Consider the following 18,866-nt stretch of genomic DNA (forward strand, 5'->3'; position numbering starts at 1 on the left):
TCTTTGGATTCTACCCTTTTGGTCTCCGGTTTTCGACAGGCTCAACAGGTTGGGGTTTGTCTCTTTTTTATGGGTAGGATTCTTTCTGCAGCACAACTCCGTCAAGAGGCTGAAGCTGCAGTGGGCCCAAATATTATTTCTTCCTTTGTCTTTATGGGCAAAGGGTTTTATTACGCCCAATGTCCTACAACTGAGGTGGTGGAGAGTCTCGTTAGCCGTGCTAAGGTTCCTGGTGTAGGTTTCTTTGCCTATGTGATGCCCTAGGATCCACTTTTTGATCCGGCTGCTTCCCTTTTGACGTATTGTCCGGTTTGGATTACCCTCAAAGCGCTGCCTATGCCTCTTCTTCAGCATCTTCCTACCCTTGCAGCTTTTTTGAGGAGGCCCCTGCATATTCCGGGATAGGAGTTCCTACAGGCTACTCGGGATGTTCGACTTTGTGTTCTGTGGGATATGATGCAACTCGTGCCTTCTACTCTGGATCTTGATTTGGGATTTGCTCATCCGATGCGAATCAGGCTGCATTTCGCCTCTTTTCCTACAGCATGTTATCGGTGCCACCAGGCTCATCACTTTGCACGTGATTGCTCTTCTGCTTCCAAGGCCACTCCCCCTGCTCCTTCCTCAACTGTCAAGATTACTCTCCCTTCTCCTCCGCTTTCTGCTATGGCTTCACTGGAGAAGCCTTCTCTTACTGTTCCGAAGCACTATTGGAGAAAGGTAGATAAGTCACAGGCCAATCTTTCTGCTATTACGAAAGTTCAGGATCGGACTCCTATTGAGCATCATCAACCTCCTCCTCAGGATATGGATGTGCCCATTGATGAGGGCATTATACAAGATGATGTGCTTGCTATTTCTCCGGTTGATACTCTAAGTGAAGCTGATATGATCAGCCCTGATTTATCTGATGCAGCTCCTCCGTCAGAGAGTGCAGACATTGCTCCAGTTCCTTTGCTTGTGAAGACTATGCCAGAGTCTCTTTCTCAGGATGCAAATGTCTCTTTTTCTCTGGAGTCTTTTCATCCTATGTTGCAACAGGTTTTTGACCCTGTGATTCAAAAATTCAAGCTCCCAACTTATATAAAGAAGAATCACAAGGGCAAAAAACAGGTGGTTTTTATTGATGGTGCAGTTTCTTCACTGCATCAATTTTTAAAAAGCAACAATCTGAAACTAAAGGATGTTGTCTTTCATCCTCCTCCAATTTGAATCTTGTAACTTTTTACTTGGCTGCCTCATGACTTTTGCTCTGAGGCTTGACTTGTGAATTTTTACTTTGTACTTATTGGTGGGTTTTTAGCCCTTTTTGGGGTTTCCCACACAAAAATATAAGATTTCACCCAAAAAAAAAAGTGTGCGCGCGTGGTTTGTGTGTGTGTGTGAGAGAGAGAGAGAGAGGAAGCAAATATAAATATCTACTTTCCCTATTTTAAAAAACGTGTGTGTGTGTGCGTGCGTGTGAGGTGTGAGTGAGAGAGTGGTGTGTGAGAGAGAGATCCCGTGCTAGCCCTCGTGCTCCCACGCTGCAGCTGCTTGTTTCTCCCTCAGTTTGACGCCCTTGAGGTTCCATTTGATGCCCGTTTTGTGTCCGTACGCTCTGTCAAAAATTTCGGGAGGAAAAATTTTTTTTCGTATTGTCAAAAATCTGTATGATTTTGTCCATACAGCCAAGAAAAGTCCGTACAGTCCATACAGTTTTGATGTCAAAAAAAAAAAATCGTCCTGTCAAAAATCCGTACGATTTTGTCCTTACAGCCATGAAAAATCCGTACAATTTTGTACCTGTTGTGCTTTCCTCCTTGTAAAGCGTTGCTGCTTCCAAGTCTTTTCCTTAACTCGAATGGCGGATTATTCCTATGAGAAAACCTTTCACAAAGACAAGTCGGTTTCCAACAAGAAACAAAAACAGGTAATGGATTCAGATGATTCCCTTCATGACTCGTCACTCTACTGAGGCTTAGCTTATTTATGAGGTTTGCACGAAGGGTTTGAAGACACCCGCAAAGGTTGGAAAGACCCACTTTCCACCACTGGCATTATGGTGGAAGTGGATGATATATTTGATCCAGTTAAGGAATATGCAAAGCATGCCATTATAATTTTCTTCCCAGGACGAATGCCTGTTGCAGCAGATGTTGGGAATTGGTTGACTCGAACCCTAGGTGGTTCTTATGTCAAAAAAGTTCATTATGCTTTGAGATCATCATGGCTGATAAGGAGCACCATCAGGTTTTGCTGGAGCACTCTCCTCTCTTCTATGGCCAGCAGATGGTCCATGTCCTGCCCTGGTCTCCCACTCGGGATTATCAGGCATTGATTCGACATCGTTGCCTTGTTTGGGTAGAAGTCATGGATTTTCCTCAATGCTTGTCTTCTCTTGTACCTAAAATTACAGCTTCCCTTGGTAAGGTGGTATGTCCACCGCGACCCAATGGAAATTCGCATTGTGCCCATGTGCCCAAATTGCTTGCATTCAAAGTTGGCATGTGCCCAAATTACTTGCACTTTTACAATGGGGAGTGCCTTTTACTCAAATTACAGCTTCCCTTGGTAAGGTGGTATTTCCACTGCGACCCAATGGAAATTCGCATTGTGCCCATGTGCCCAAATTGCTTGCATTCAAAGTTGGCATATGCCCAAATTACTTGGCACTTTTACAATGGGGAGTGCCTTTTACTCATGTAAAAGGCACTTGACCCAAATGTCTCCATGGGGAGTGCCTTTTACAAGCTCAAGTGGGGGCTGTTTGCAGGTGCTTGCTTTGAATGCAAGCAATTTGGGCACATGGCTTCACAATGCCCTTCCCGAGCTCCACGGATGCCAGTGCAAGCTGAAATGGTTCAGCCTTTGAATAAGGATGCAAATGTCTCTTCTGTGGTCAAAAACAAAGGGGTCAAACAGTTTTTCTCTATTCAAGACAAAGGCAAAGCCCCGGCTGTCTCAAATGGTAATGCTGCTTTTCCTGTGCCTTTGTCCTCTTCACCTCAAGGGAAGGGGGGAAATTTTTTGACTAATGGATGGCAAACTCCTCGCAAAGTGATCTCCCCCTAGGCGACCTTTGCCTTCTCAGACTTGGAGTGGTGCATCCTCTCATGGGAAAACACCTGCTGAAAACTCTGGTGTTGGCTTGACCTGGGCTGGTGTGACTACAAATCGGACCTTTGTTTCCTGAAGAAGAAGTTGCTGCACTTTTCTCCTCTCCTCAGGCTGATGCTTCATCCCAAGGCAGAGGCCCAGACATTGAGGTGGAAATGCAGACGTAGACAACCCGTTAGTTGCTGTACATACCTGTCCCATAATTGTAAATACGCTTGATCATCTGAAGTGTGTTACTCTCAATGTACAGGGAATGTGTGATGGTCGCAAATGGAAACTGGTCTGGATGTATATCAGGCAATTGCAGCCTGATATAGTTGCTTTGCAAGAGCATAATCAGCATATGTATGCTGGTCAAATAGGCCATTTTGCTAGTTATGATATCTTCTATGCTGGAGAGCAGTCCTTTTTTGGTGTGGCTTTTTTGGTAAAGCACGACCTTCAACCTATTGCGGCTCTCAATGATCGCCATGGTACATGGATTATTGTTCAATGCCTTGTTCAAGGGGAAATTTTTGAATTTGCATTAGTTTATGCCCCCCAATCTTCTTGTGATAGAGCTTTGATCTCGGCTGCCATGCATACTTATCCATGGCTACAACATGCCTTCATTTGTGGTGACTTTAATAATGCCCCTCAATCGGGTGACGATACCTCAGGCCACACTCATATGTTGGCTTCTGAAACACAAGCATGGTCTGATTTTTTGCTTCAGTTGCGCCTGGTTGATCTCTGGAATGAATTACAACCCATGCTTTCGGGCTAAACCTTTCAGCATAATGCTCAATCTTCTTATCAGGCACGCTTGGACAGATGGTATCAAATTGATCCACAGCATTGTGATGCCTTTACTTGTCAAATTTGGGTTGATCATGCTTTCACACATTTGGATCATGCTCCTCTTTGGTTGAGGCTTTTCTTACATGAATTTCCCACTAATAGGCTTTTGTTGATTAAATCTCTCTCCCCAGATAAAATTGGTTTGGATTATGCCTGGCAGGCTTTTGTTGCTCGGAGGCAAGCAGTTATTCGAGATTATGGCAAATCCTATATGCAAACCACAAGGGAAACTGTAGCACATGCCAAATTTACTTGTCAAAGTTTGACTGAGCTTGCTCATCTTCGCCCTTTGTCTTCAGAGGAAAGCATGCTCTTATGTCAGGCTCAATTCTCTCTTCAATCCAATGATCGCAAAAAGCTTACTAAATGGGAAACTCGATCCAGACAACTGGCATTTTTGGATAAGGCCTGCTCTTCCAAGCAATTTTTTAAGAGTTTACACTACAAAAGACAAGCTGCCAATATCTGCCAATATCTGTCAAATCCAGATGCGTGATGGTTCTTGGTCAACATCTCGTTCAGAGCTTGCTGATTTATGTGTGCAGCACTTCTCCACTCATTTTGGGCATGTGGATACTCTTTCTCCTCGGGTCGTGTCTGCACATCAGCTTCTTTTGCAGCATATTCATCCAATTCTGTCTGATGCTCAAGCTTTGAAACTTGAACATCCCTTCACTGAAAGGGAATTGTCTGATGCACTGAGATCCTGTGGCAGATGGAAATCTCCAAGATGGGATGGTCTCACTATTGAATTTTTTCTTACATTCTAGGATCTTCTTAAATTCACCTTGCTGCAAAAGGTAAATACAGCATGGCGAAATCAGCAGATGCCTATGTCATGGAAAAAGGGTCTTCTCAAGCTGATTCCAAAAAAGCAGCTATGTGATTCACTTGGTGATTGGAGGCCAATCACGCTCATGCCAATCATTTACAAGATCATTGCCAAAATGGTGGTTGATCGGATTAAAGGTTATTTGCATAATGGGTTGCATCCCTCCCAATATGACTATGTTCCACGTCGCCATACCACAAATAACATTGCCAATGCTTATATTAGGATTGAATATGCCAAATACACGCAACATGATGTTCTACTCTTGCAGGTAGATATTGCAAAAGCATTTGACACAGTTCAATGGGATTTCATCTCGCAAACTATGCGAGCTTTGGGGTTTGGACCAAAAATGCAGCAAGTTATTTACTGGCTTTACAGAGATAGCAATGCGGCTTGCATTCTTTCTGGGGATATCTCTGATGAGTGGACTCTTCGTTGTTCGGTCCGCCAGGGATGCCCTCTCAGTGCTTTACTGTATGCCATTGCTACTCATCCTATGCTACAATATATTGATCATCTTATGGCTACAGGATCACTTTATGGCTTGGAATTGGGATGCTAATCGCAACATGGTTGCTCAAGCTTATGCTGATGATTTTTTCTTTACCCCAAAGAATACGCCCCATGATCTTGGTGCCTTGATGCAGGCCCTCTCTGTTTATGGTTTGGCAACAGGTCTTCATGTTAATTTTCAGAAGTCTAAGTTGCTCCCTTTGCATTCCAAAGACCTGGCATAGTCTATTATGACCTGGGGATATCATTCCACCCACTCAGTTTGTTCGTCATCTTGGTTACCCTTTGGGGTGGGAACTCACTCGCCGACAACAAACTAATTGGGTTTTGGCTAAGCTTCGGAAAAAGCTTAAGTATTGGCAACCTGGCCTTTGTACGTTCGTCTTCGAATAGTGCAGTCCATCCTTGTGGCATATATTTAATTTTACTTGCCATTGATCATGTTCACTAAGGCAAATCTTACATCTTTCATGTCTGTCTTTATGGAAATCTTCTGGCGATCCAAACATGGCTGAAAAAGTCTCAGGCTGATTTCGATGCATCACATTTGTTCTCCCAAGATGCATGGTGGATTGAACATCACAAATATTCATGTGCATATTCTTGCCCACAGGGGGAAAATGTTGCTGCAATTTCTGCAAGGTGATCAGCCTTGGGCTCTTATGATTAGGACTCTCGTATCGATCTAGACCGGAGTTTCATCTTTTCTTCATTTGGGTTCGCCACTGGGCACTATGGACTTTATGGACATATAGGAATTGTAAAGTCTTTGGTGATCCTACTTTCTCTCTGTTTGGCTTTTTTAGGTGTTCTCTGAAGCAATCTTTCTTTGATTGCTTGCAGACCCGCTTCATAGATCATGAGGTCTTTTTAACATATACTGAAATTTTCAGTTGATGTAATTGTAGCACCTTATTTTGAGGTTGCTACTCATATAATATAATCAATCAAAGATTTCACCAAAAAAAGTGTATGTGTGTGTGCGTGTGTGTGCGTGCGTTCGTTTCAGCACATCCTGCTTTGGGATGCTGACTTTATAATATAAAGGCAAAATTATCATGAAAATGTGTGTGTGTTTCTTCTGTTCCTCCCTGCATCGCTCCCTCTAGAACACGCATTTCATGCGAGATCTTCTTACAGCCCAGCTGAAAGTGTTCTTTCACTGCTTTTAGCTTTCCTGTACTAGCTATTCTTTACTGGAGCAGCTATCATATGTTTTCTTTTCATCTTTTTAGCATATGAGTAGTAGCTGTCTCACTTTGAGACACCTTATGTGTGTACTTAGTTTTGAATAGTAGCTGTCCCACTCTAGGTCAGCTATGAATGTACATTCTTCTTAATGCAAAGTTTCTTTTACAAAAAAACGTGTGTATGTGTGTGAGGGTGGGGGGGGCGGAGGGGAGAAAGAATGAAAAAAAGAAACTTTATTAGAGTCTTCGGAAGACCAATGGGTCTATAAGACTGAAAGAAAACTTGATACAAATCACAGTAAGGGTGGAGCTACTGAAATGAGCATCATCACCTATGCTGAATCCTAGGTCTGATCATACATAATCAAATACATCTCAATGTAACAATGAAAAGAAAAAGACTTGAGCGGAGCGGAATCCTCCGTATGTCATGTCACCCTGGCTGGTGCATAGCCAGTGATTGGATGCTGGCGCCCGTCAAGGGGTGCCGTGCGGAGAGAGAGAGAGAGAGAGAGAGAGATTCAGTAAAATATCAAAAACAAAAGAAACAATAATGCTAACACAAGGAAAAATAAATAAACCAAGGCACATATAATAAAACAAACGAAACAACAACACAAACACAAGGAAACAATTATTATCATTACTTTTTTATATATTGATTTATTTGAAGTTTAAATTTACTAATAAATAATAACATGAGGGGATTGGGGATTCGGGACAAACCAAAACTAAATAGGAGTAGATGACCTCTAAAGAAGGTAATGAGATCCCATACCCTTAAGGTTTCACCAAAATCTGAATTTTGAATTAAAAAAGGACTACATGGGGGAAGACGATTGAGCAAGATAGCTCGTTACATTAGTAGAGGGCGATATCCGTTACTAACAAGGATCCAAACATGCAATATTTGTGGTAGAATATCCAAAAGAGGTTGAGGTCTCATGGCTTGTTATTTTGCATGTCCCTAATTTGCTACTTTACAAGAACAACGGGAACATTCTAATGCAGATCTTCTTTTGCATTTGGAAAAGACATTCAAAGGGAACTCCAAATAAAGTGTAATTATCATTGTGAGCTCTCAATACTGGAACAAGTTTCAGACAAGGTCCATAACAGTGGAAGTTAAGAATTCACATGGATGGGCACATGGCATTCATAATGCGGATGCAAAACGATGGCATAGTCTTTGAAAATATCACCACCATGGGCAACTGCTCATTCTTTGCAATTGTTTAAGCATTCAAATTTTAAGAAGCACAAAGTCTTACTCATGCATGACTCAAAAGAAATCTATTGTACTTGACTACCTTCTAATCAGTTGACATGTAGCCTACCATGTGAAAGAGCTCAAAATTGACATCAAGTGTTCTTGCCCCCAACAAAATTAGTATAAACAAAGCATTCCCATAGTGGAGTTAGATTACGGTAAATCCGACGTGTATAGACCAAAGTTGGAACAAGCTTTGAGAATGTGTGAAATCGCATAGAGATATCAACCATTGCAAAACGATATAAATAAAATAGCTTTGCATGTTTCAAAAGAAACAAAGACACGAGCAAAGGGATGCCATACAAGAGTTGATACAACACACAGTACAAAGGCACTAGGAGATAGAATATTGAAATCATCAATAACAAAGGAAAAACCAATAAAGGAAAATGCATACATGGCCTGATTAGGAAAAAGTAGAGGAGCTCGTGAAAGGAAGACATTTGGAAGACCTGACAAATAGCTGAAGGGAAACCCAAGAAAAACTCTTCAAAAAACTATATGCAAGGAATAGTTGGGAACATTTATACAGATTGAAACATCCAACTAACCAGGTCTTGCAATTGACAAACCCTGGTAAGGTACTACTTTGCCAACAGAACCATGACACACCTGCAAACACCCATAAGGGTTGGAGCTAGCAGTTCACCTCCCAGCCGTACACTCAACACGTCAAGCCACCCCTATGCCTGAGGTCTAGACTGCAAAGAGCCAGCCAGCCTCGAAGTCCAAACATGTGTCCTATACCACATGCGCTTTCTTCTTCTAGCTACTGCTCCAAGGCCAACAAGTCTATGTCTTAAGGAGAGCACTCTTCAGGACCCCTGATACAGAGCCCTCGGCCCATACTTATAGGCCAGGCCCTAGCTACCCTTAGCAATGAGCCTTAACTTTAGCATGCATGCCCAAGGTAACTTAACTTCACGCGGGGGGGGCATGTTTTGCCAAGTTTAGCTCAGCCATGCTAAGATTAGCCATGCCAATCATAGGCTAGCTCTATCTAGCCAAGCCTTACGCAGGTTAGCTCAATCTATGGGATCTAAACCTCATCCATGCTAGCTCGTCACAATCCTAGGTCATTCCTAACCCTGAGTTGGACCATGCTCTAACTTTACATCTTAACCAAAATCCCAGGTTAGTCTGGCCTTGGATTTGGTTAAGCCTAGGCCCTTGTTAGTCCTGTTACGGACATAACATTCTCCCAGCCTTAAAGTAGATTTATGGAGGCATAAATCAAGATAGCAAAGGCGAACCAATGATTCTCAAAATATACTTCTCAGTCCAACAAAATATACTTCTCATTCCAATGTCCGATCCCAAAGATAGTATATGTGAGGTATCCTTCTCAAAGAAATTTTGGAATCAAGAATTGTTTAAGGAAGTATCAGCTTTAGAATCTTCTGAGTAAACTCAGAAATCGATTCCGACTTACTCAATTCTCATCTGAGGTTTGAGTAAGTTACATTAACATCCAATTGAATATTCAGATTTTGTCTGCCCCCAAAAAAATATGTATATATCCAGATTTTGATTCACCCCAAAATCAGTTTTAGTGTTGTCTTGCAATGTCATGCCAAATATACTAAATCCTCTTTCAGATTTGGATTCTATAAAGTATCTGTAAGATAGTATATGTACGGACATCCCTAAGAATCCATCTAAATACTCGTAGGTAAGTGAGAAGATTTCGTGCTCTTGGAAGATAATGTAATAAATTACATCACTAACATAACTTTCTTTGCAAAAAGTTAAATGTGACTGACTTATCAAAAGTCATTTGGTAAGTTATCAATCACCTTACCCAAACATCCTTTGAGTTAATATAGCCCATTGTGTATCACCAAAAGTAATGAAAGATACTACAAGATATCATGCAGCTGATATTCTCACCCAGAACTCCATTACCTCTAGTAAAGTGATCAGCTTTATTAATGCTATCAGATCTTGACCCTTTATCAAAACTATTAATGTCAAGCACGCATTTGTAATGGTCTAAATTCTCGCCACTCAAAAATTCTAATGCATCCAAAAATCGTATCTGTAGTGCCCCATACCACTACGGACCATCCCTTGAGATGACTTATTTGGATCATTAAGTATAGACCTTTGTAGGATCCAAGTTCACATCAAGGTCTACAAAAATCCTTTCCAAGATCCATGAATCTATTACTAGATTTAGAAAATCATTTCAGATTTTCTCTTCTCTCCCTCCCTTAGAGATAAGGGATCCCAAACCTGGATCAAAATACCATGGCCATGAGGGGCATGGCTAGAAGCTATGTCAAGTATGCAACTCGACTTCTTCATGCCCCTCAAACATGAGTGGTTCTTTCCATAATGTTTTTTCTTGCTAGAGTTACCTCTTTGCTACTAGAGAGGATCCTTTACCAGGGAGTCTACTTCTTACCTTGCTTCTACAATAGGGAAGTATATCCATGTCTAGCCAAACAAGGTTACTTGACTTTTTGTGAAGCAAGAACTCCATGTATCCATCCTGCCAAATCCAGGCAAAGGATGCAAGAATTAATAGTTCAATGGTAATCCCTGTTTCAATCCTGAGCTTAATCCAAAGCCCTAGAGGAGCTTAGTTTAAGAAGTTCCATTCACAATTCAGATGTCATTCGAGTGAGTCCTCACTCTAAAACAACCAAGCTGATTGAGGATTCACCCAAACGACATAGCCATGTCATCAAGTGAAGGTTCACGTCTCTGTTTGCACAACTATACGATAGCACACCAGATTTCTTAAACAACAGGCTAGACAACCACACATTATTCGGGGAGTTGGATTTCTTGAACAACAGGCTAGACAACCACACACTATTCAGGTCCCCATCACCTAGGTGATGTAACCAGTCATTTCCATGGTCGATTAGTCAAGTCACGACTAATCATTCACAAAATGTCAGATATTGAACATGAATTCATAAGAGAACATTAAATTATAGAAATAATAATAATGGACAGCAAGCAGTAATTAATTTAAGTGGCAAAAGAATCATAATTACAGACGTATCATTCCACCCAAAAGACAAAATGGTGTTACTTTACATCAAGACCTCATTATTTAGATTTAGGCTTGGGTTGAACTGATTTCTCCTCTGCATTCAACCATTTTGTAAACGCATCCTCCATGTCATCATCACTCCTGCTGATAAAATAGGTAGCAGGAATAGTTCGGGCTTGAAGCCCTAAGGAGGCCTTCAGTTCGTCCTGCAAGCGCGTTATTTCCCGAATAATTACTTCAGGCTCACAAAGCCGTAGTCGCAAGATGGCCTAATTCTCCAATTTAATGAGGGAGTAATCTAAAGTTGGAGTACGATTACTAGCTCAGCCTGCTCTAGCCATAGAGGATAAATTATGTGGTGAAACAGGGAGGTTAGTAAGGCTGGCATGCCCAAATAAACACCAATCACAAGCTGCTCTACTATCGTCAGTTGATCTGTAAGTGTTTGCAGCCTTATGCTCTCGAGCGATTTCTCCAAACAATCACTGCCTAGACTGGCTGTCCGATACTAGTAGCCACCCTAAAGGTGACGTGCACAGCTCTGCCATCAAAACTAGTCGAGACAATTCCAGTCTCTTCTCTCCCCCCTCCATGGCTATGTCGTTCGAGTGAGTCCTCACTCCAAAACAACCAAGCTGATTGAGGGTTCACCCGAACGACATAGCCATGTCATCAAGTGAAGGTTCAAGTCTCTGTTTGCACAACTATACGATAGCACACCAGATTTCTTAATTAACAGGCTAGACAACCACACACTATTCAGGTCCCCATCACCTAGGTGATGTAACCAGTCATTTCCATGGTCGATTAGTCAAGTCACAACTAATCATTCACAAAATGTCAGATATTGAACATGAATTCATAAGAGAACATTAAATGATAGAAAATAAAATAATGGACAGCAAGCTGTAATTAATTTAAGTGACAAAAGAATCATAATTACAGACATAGCACTCCACCCAAAAGACCTAAACTCATCCTCCATGTCATCATCACTCCTGCTGATTAAATAGGTAGTAAGTAGGAATAGTTCAGGCTTGAAGCCCTAAGGAGGCCTTCAGTTCGTCCTGCAAGCGCATTATTTCCCGAATAATTACTTCAGGCTCACAAGGCCGTAGTTGCAAGATGGCCTCATTCTCCAATTCAATGAGGGAGTAATCTAACGTCGGAGTACGATTACTAGCTCGGCCTGCTCTAGCCATAGAGGATAAATTATGTGGTGAAACAGGGAGGTTAATGTCAAGAGTGGCAGCGGAAGATGTAAGCAAACTGAAGCTACAGAATCACACAGAGAACACTAGAGACTACAAGATGTGCCACAAACAGATCTGCTGTAACTTAGCCCATAAACCAGGGCAGCAACTGTAATACAAGGAGTCCTGAACAGGAGCTGCAGAAGGGGCTGAACTGGAGCAGAGGATAGGGGCACAAGGAGGCTGGAGCCTAGGAACGAGGAGGCTGAAGGAGCCTGGAGCGAGGAGGCTGAAGGAGCTGCACCAGAAGATCTGCAGAGGTGAGGAAGGGGGAAGACCCTTTTATAGGGAAGGCCAGGAGGGGGTCGGCCAGATGGCCTAGACCGACCAGCCTGGTCGGTCAGCCAACTGGGCCGACCAGCTGGTCGGCCAGATCCTGGTCGGCCAGGGGCTGGTCGGCCAGCCTACCCCCTCTGGCCCCCCTGCTGCGTGGGAGCTGGTCGGCCAGCCTCGGCCCTGTCTCGTGGGTGCCCCCTCTGTGTGTAGGAATAGCCTCCGACCGATGGAAAATAGTGTCAGATACAAGTGTAGAACCGGGAATGAAAGAACCTCACGAGGGGCGGGCACACCCACAAAGAAGCCCTCACTCAGAGCAGTGTGCACACAAGTACACTGTAGACAGGAGATGCATATAATGCTAACACCCCCTCTCAGCTCCTGTCGAAGAAGCAGGGAGCTGGGTGAGTCCGCAAGAAGCTGGTACTGTCGATGACGAGCCGGACTGTTGAAGGATGGTGAACGGGAGAGTCCCCCTCGAGAGTATGTTCCCGGTTGGGGCCATGTAAAGAAACACACCAAGACTCGGAGTGTAGTACAAATGAGGAAGGTTTGTCGGTGAAGAGAATCCGGTAGATGGGAACCTGTACGAGAGAGTAAATGGAGAAGAGGATGTCTGTCCCCCTCTGAAACTGCGACGATGTTATCCTTCCACGTGTCATAGTTAGTACCATCAAACTTCTGAGTTTCAGAGAAGTGGGGAAGGATTGGGATCTGTATCTGGGTGTGGAGATCCGTACTTTTTAGATAGGACTGATGATTTCTTGAGTGGCTGAGGCCCCCCATGTGTTTCAATACCAAACAGAGAGCAATCGAACCCAAAGATCAAGAGCCAATAAGTTCTGCCAGAAACCCCTGAATAAAGTCGTATGGGTGAAGACGGGAGCCGACCCGATGCGCGATGAAGGAAGGGGGGGAGAGGCTCTTGATGAAGCAGTAGGCTGCTATTGATAGTCCGGGGTACGGCAGCAAAATTTCAAAATATAAATTCACAAAACCGATTTTCAAGATGCCGACTGGTGCCTGGCTTCGGGGTAGGAGATGCTAGAGAAGCTGTCGAGGTCACAGATGTACCTGGATTCAGGGGCAGGATGGATGCCGACCAAAATTGGTGCACAAGAGGTACTGCCGACCAACAAGAGACATGTGCCTAGGAAGATGCCGACCAGCAAACTAGAAGCCTGCAGTGATGCCTAGAAGAAATCACCCAGGTGTTGGTGGATGCTTTAGTAACCAAGAGGATGGGGAGCACCTAGTGCTCTGATACCATGTCAAGAGTGGCAGCGGAAGATGTAAGCAAACTGAAGCTACAGAATCACACAGAGAACACTAGAGACTACAAGATGTGCCACAAACAGATCTGCTGTAACTTAGCCCATAAACCAGGGCAGCAACTGTAATACAAGGAGTCCTGAACGGGAGCTGCAGAAGGGGCTGAACTGGAGCAGAGGATAGGGGCACAAGGAGGCTGGAGCCTAGGAACGAGGAGGCTGAAGGAGCCTGGAGCGAGGAGGCTGAAGGAGCTGCACCAGAAGATCTGCAGAGGTGAGGAAGGGGGAAGACCCTTTTATAGGGAAGGCCAGGAGGGGGTCGGCCAGATGGCCTAGACCGACCAGCCTGGTCGGTCAGCCAACTGGGCCGACCAGCTGGTCGGCCAGAGCCTGGTCGGCCAGGGGCTGGTCGGCCAGCCTACCCCCTCTGGCCCCCCTGCTGCGTGGGAGCTGGTCGGCCAGCCTCGGCCCTGTCTCGTGGGTGCCCCCTCTGTGTGTAGGAATAGCCTCCGACCGATGGAAAATAGTGTCAGATACAAGTGTAGAACCGGGAATGAAAGAACCTCACGAGGGGCGGGCACACCCACAAAGAAGCCCTCACTCAGAGCAGTGTGCACACAAGTACACTGTAGACAGGAGATGCATATAATGCTAACAGTTAACAAGGCTGGCATGCCCAAATAAACACCAATCACAGCTGCTCTACTATCGTCAGTTGATCTGTAAGTGTTTGCAGCCTTATGCTCTCGAGCGATTTCTCCAAACAATCACCGCCTAGATGTGCACAGCTCTGACATCAAAACTAGGGCGAGATAATTCCAGTCTCTTCTCTCCCCCCTCTCAGCCCCTCCCCCCCCCCGTGCTGCAGTCACTCTCACTTCCTGCCCTCCCCTCATCACCACCCCATCCTCCTTTGCTACCCATGTATTAGACGACAAGCTGCCTCCCAGAGAGGAGGGAGAGACTTGGACAGACTGGTCATGCTGAGCACTATCAGTGTCGCACTACTAAATTCATTCCTCAATGATGCCAAACCCTCCCCAAATCCAGAGCCACGGATGGATGAGCTCAACTTGTCTATCCCCAACCAACCGATAGAATGGATTCCACAAACAGCATACACATGTCCCACCATTCACATGGATAGTTTATATACCTTTGTAAGACTAGAATATGTCCAATCATACAAATTTAGAATTTTTGTTGTTCTAAAGACCAAAAATCTACACAAAAAATAAAAGAGAAAATGAAAGAGAAGAAAAATGAGGTAAACAAAAACTTTTATGAAAAACAAAAGAAAGACATACTTAGCAAGCAAAGCAACACTTGTGTCGTCATCACTACTAAATTTCTAAAGACCTGCGGAGTTTCTTGGGTAATTGGATGATGGTACAAAATCTCCCTCTTTGTCCTTTGCTTTGGGGTTCTCTCTCTCGCGATGTATTTACTTTCTCGTATCAAACACCAACCTTGGGCGTGGGTGCCAGTTTAGTGGTCCCATGCCTTAGCTTTCATTGTATCTGGATTGTTTTCAGTCTCATAGACCCTTCAATCTTTCATAGATATTAATAAACTCTCTCAGTTTTTTAACACACATCCAGATCCCACTTGGACACACAGCAAGACCCCACTCAGAGCACGATCATTGAGTTTTTCCAGCCAAACAGCATTGACCAGCACGACCCACAGAAACAATGGCCTAGAGGACCCAAGCCAAAGTTAGAGATATGCCAGTGCACTGCGGCACAGATCACATTAGGAGAACAACCCTCCATGCTCACCGGACTAGGGGGCTGACCCGTAAGAGTGACAGTGGCACTTGTCCGCCGCATGGCTATAGCCAGGAGACCACAGCGGACCACACGTGTGGAGAGTCACCAGCGACCTATCACATGTTACATGCCATCAAAATCAGCCTTGCACATCAACGCCCTCCTCCCAAAGTTGATGCCCCAAATGGCTGCCATTTCGAGAGCCCAGAGATTTCTCTTTCTAGATGCTGTTGCCGCTATGTTCAGGACTTTTTGGTTTTCATTTGTATCCAACATGGGTGTCGATGTGTCATATGAACCAGGGTCAAGCCCAAGTGGCAGTGACAACTGGCTGCCTAGTCAGCAAATTGCAGCATATCTGGCAAGCTTTGGAGCTTCCCAAGGGCAACACAGAGTGTGGACAGAGGGCAAGAGGGGCACCCTGCATACGCAGCCCCAAGGCCTTCCTGAAATGGCCCAAAAGGGCCTAGTTTTATAGGCAAGGGACAGCAACCTGGTTGGCCAAAACCGACCAGCCAGTCGGTTGTGCTGGCCCAAGGTTGGCTGGTTCTCGGCCCTATAAAAGGGGCCTTGATCCCCCATTTTCACTCATTCAGCCTTCCTCAGTTAAGGACTCAGCTCCCAGCCTCCAGCAACACTTCCAGTCCGCATATGTGCGATGTTTGGCTGTCCTATTTCCGCAGCATAGTTCCATCTCCCACATGTCATAGATAGGGCAGTGGTCTCAGCACAATTTTGTATGCCGATTTTGAAGGACAAATTGATGTAATGGGGTGTACCTAGGGGTACAAGGTTTGTGTGAGTTTGTGTGTCAGCAAATGGTGGTTAGTGTGACTAGGTTAGGTGGTAGAAGGTTCTATTAGGTGTGATTGAGAGATTCATGGGCTTGATTGAGAGATCAGTGGAGTGATTTGTGGATCTGGAAATGCTCTCCTTTGGGGCACATGCATTATATCAATTGCCCTTATAAGGACCTCTCCTCTCTTGAATAAACTACTCTATTTGTTCCATTTGCTGAATCCTTCATGCTGTTCCATCATGTGGTATCAGAGCTTGGTTCACCCTCCTTGAGCCCTCCTTGAGTGCCATGTCATCATCTTCCCCAAATGAAGTTTTTTTTCTTCATTCTCTTCCACTAAATTTGCTTAGGCTTGTTCTCTCCATTCTCTAAGCCATTTCCCATGTCCTCTGAGCTGAAGCATCCTCATGTTAGGGCGAATCCCTAACTAGGAAGAATTAGGAAATAGTAGCTTCCTCTGCCCGTGCCGACACTATCTACAATCCGCGCCATTTCTTGAAATGCGATCTGCTGGAGTTACATTTCTGTAATTCCTCTTAGAGGAGGCTGGGAGACACCAAGAGCTATCCATAGAAGGCAAATGCTCCAGTAATTGAGGCGTATTGGTGAAAAAACCAATTGAAAATGGCACATCTCTCTCTGACGACCTAGCACTGTATTGCGCAATTTTTCTCTAGGGGCTCTTCTCTGGTAAAAGAGCTTTCATTCCATTGTAAAAGCCCCTTCATTGCTTGCTTCTACAGCTTCAATTGCACCCTCCAAATTTAGACTATTCAATTTGGGGGTGACAGTGATATTTTCTTCTAATTGAGCCTTGAATATGGTTAAATGCTAGAAAGTTTCATCATTATCTCAGTTATCTTTGGGATTTTAGATATTTGACCATTGGAAGTGATCTGAGGCATTTTTCAGTCTGATCTTTGGAGCACTGTCTTGTAGTTTGACAGTTTTGGTAAATGCTCATGATGCATTTATGATATATTTTGAATTGAATGCTATCTTTGTAAGGAACTAGACAGTGCCACATCAGTGGTAAGACCTTCCGTATGGCCTCCAAAACCAAGATACATAAGTTGAGGGAGAGGGTTTTCATACTTGGCAGACCAAACTGAAATTTATTCTCATGAAAAAGGGGATCTTGAATGTGGCTAATGGAAAAGAAAAGAAACCAACCACTAGGGAAGGAGAAGCTTTATGGCTCCCTAAGGATGAAAAGGCACTAGCCATAATTGCTCTTGGATTAAGTGATTCGTTTATCAACCACATTGATGGCTGTGAAACTGCTCATGCTACATGGAGTCATCTTGAGCTTGTCTTTGGAGCATAGGGGAAGTGTTCCAAGTTTAGCTTGCTCATCAAATTCTTTGATCTGAAATTGGATAGAGGAGAATCCATCTCTTCACATTTAAACTCCATGAACATAGAGGAGAATCCATCTCTTCACATTTAAACTCAGTTAGCTAGCATCAAGTTTAATCTTGATGATGACATTATAATTGCTATCTTACTCAAAAGCCTCACTGAGGAATATAGCACTATTGTCACTACTCTCACCAATATACCAGAGATTAGTTTGGTGGAAATTGAGGCATCCCTCTTGAAAGAGGAAAGGAAAATCAAATAGAGGAATGACTGCAAAGAACATGGGGCATACTTGGCTAAAAGCAACTTCAAGGGATCCACAAGCAAGAGCAAGATGAAGTGTAACTTTTAAGGAAAACCTGAACATTTTGAGAAAGAGTGCCATGCAAAGAAGAAATATTCAGCAAACCTTGTGGAAGAAGCAGAGAAAGAAGAAGCAGAAGCAGAGAAAGAAAAAAAAGAAGAAGAAGAACCAAAGGATGTTAAAGCTCTCACTGCTTTCACCACCCAAGTCAATCTTGACAAGGGTGATGACCCATATGTTTTCTAAGTTGTTTATGTGTGTGGTCAATAAGGTTCTCTACCATGGGATGTCCCCCTTAAATAATTGTTAGTCCTTTGTTTGAGTTTTTACCTTGTTGGACCCATGGGTATTTTCATACATAGTCATTGTCCAATCCTCCAATTGTAAACCAAAAGTCCTAGGAGTGAGTCACAAGTTGAGGCCATGTGTGTTGCCACATGATGCAGACACTGGGGGGATGGGTGCTCTCTAGTTGGCACGTTGATCCGGATATTGCTATAAGCAAATGACGTGGCACTTATGTCTTCATCCGCGAAGGGCCTCCAAAGACACCTTGATACACTGCAGACCTCTTATGAGTCCCATGATTTGAAGGTCAACCTTGATAAAACCAAGGTCATGATCTTCAATACATCTTGAGCCGTTATTCACCGGGAGCAATTCACATTTAACAGGTCGCCTATTGAGATTGTTTTGTCATATACATACCTTGGGATTATCTTCTCTGGACCTATCTTCACTATGAGACCCACTACGCAGGCACGCCTGAGCAGGGGATTCGCTTCATTGGCCAGATTAAAAAGATAATGCTTCCGCTCACACTTTCACGATCCGCAAACCAAGGGATTGCTGTTTGACTCATTGGTTCATCCAACGGGGATGTACGGCAACCCTTGTTGGGAGCCGGATCTGTCAGATATAGAGTGGGTCCGTGTGGAGCGACTACAGATTCTCATGCTCTCACGGATGATCCGCGGTAAGCCGTCCGTCCCTCACCAGATTATTCAGGCTGAGTTTGGGTCATCCCCACCACAGCTAGATGCAGTATTTCAAGTTATCACCTACCTATAGG

The 18,866-nt window shown here is 43.9% G+C and overlaps 1 protein-coding gene across 3 annotated transcripts in view; it reads right to left on the reverse strand.

Moving 5' to 3' along the window:
- The window catches only part of LOC147900820 (uncharacterized), a 62,684-nt gene that overhangs the window by 24,418 nt on the left and 19,400 nt on the right, over nucleotides 1-18,866 (reverse strand). The gene's annotated exons all lie outside the window — the stretch shown is intronic.

The sequence above is a fragment of the Dipteris shenzhenensis genome, chromosome 6 (genome assembly GCF_047967505.1).
Source record: "Dipteris shenzhenensis isolate YYH24624 ecotype China chromosome 6, Dip_SZ_1.0, whole genome shotgun sequence".
Lineage (NCBI taxonomy): Eukaryota > Viridiplantae > Streptophyta > Polypodiopsida > Gleicheniales > Dipteridaceae > Dipteris > Dipteris shenzhenensis.